Below are 320 nucleotides of genomic sequence, written 5' to 3' on the forward strand. Positions count from 1 at the left end.
CAGCTTTAGCATCATTCCTTCCAGAATGGACTGGTTGGATCTCCTTACAGTCCAAGGGATTCTCAAGAGTCTTCTCCAATACCACAGTTCAAAAGCATCAATTCTTCAGTGCTCAGTTTTCTTCACAGTCCAACTCTCACATCCAAATGTGACCACTGGAAAAACCATAGCCTTGACTAGACGGACCTCTGTTGGCAAAGTAATGTCTCTGCTTTTGAATATGCTATCTAGGTTGGTCATAACTTTCCTTCCAAGGAGTAAGCGTCTTTTAATTTCACGGCTGCAGTCACCATCTGTAGTGATTTTGGAGCCCAAAAAAA

The 320-nt window shown here is 42.5% G+C and overlaps 1 protein-coding gene across 2 annotated transcripts in view; it reads right to left on the reverse strand.

Annotated features, from left to right (window-relative positions):
* The window catches only part of STOML3 (stomatin (EPB72)-like 3), a 26,404-nt gene that overhangs the window by 7,050 nt on the left and 19,034 nt on the right, over positions 1–320 (reverse strand). The window lies entirely within an intron of this gene.

This window comes from Bison bison, unplaced genomic scaffold (assembly GCF_000754665.1).
Source record: "Bison bison bison isolate TAMUID 2011002044 unplaced genomic scaffold, Bison_UMD1.0 scf7180017864048, whole genome shotgun sequence".
In the NCBI taxonomy this organism is placed as follows: Eukaryota; Metazoa; Chordata; class Mammalia; order Artiodactyla; family Bovidae; genus Bison; species Bison bison.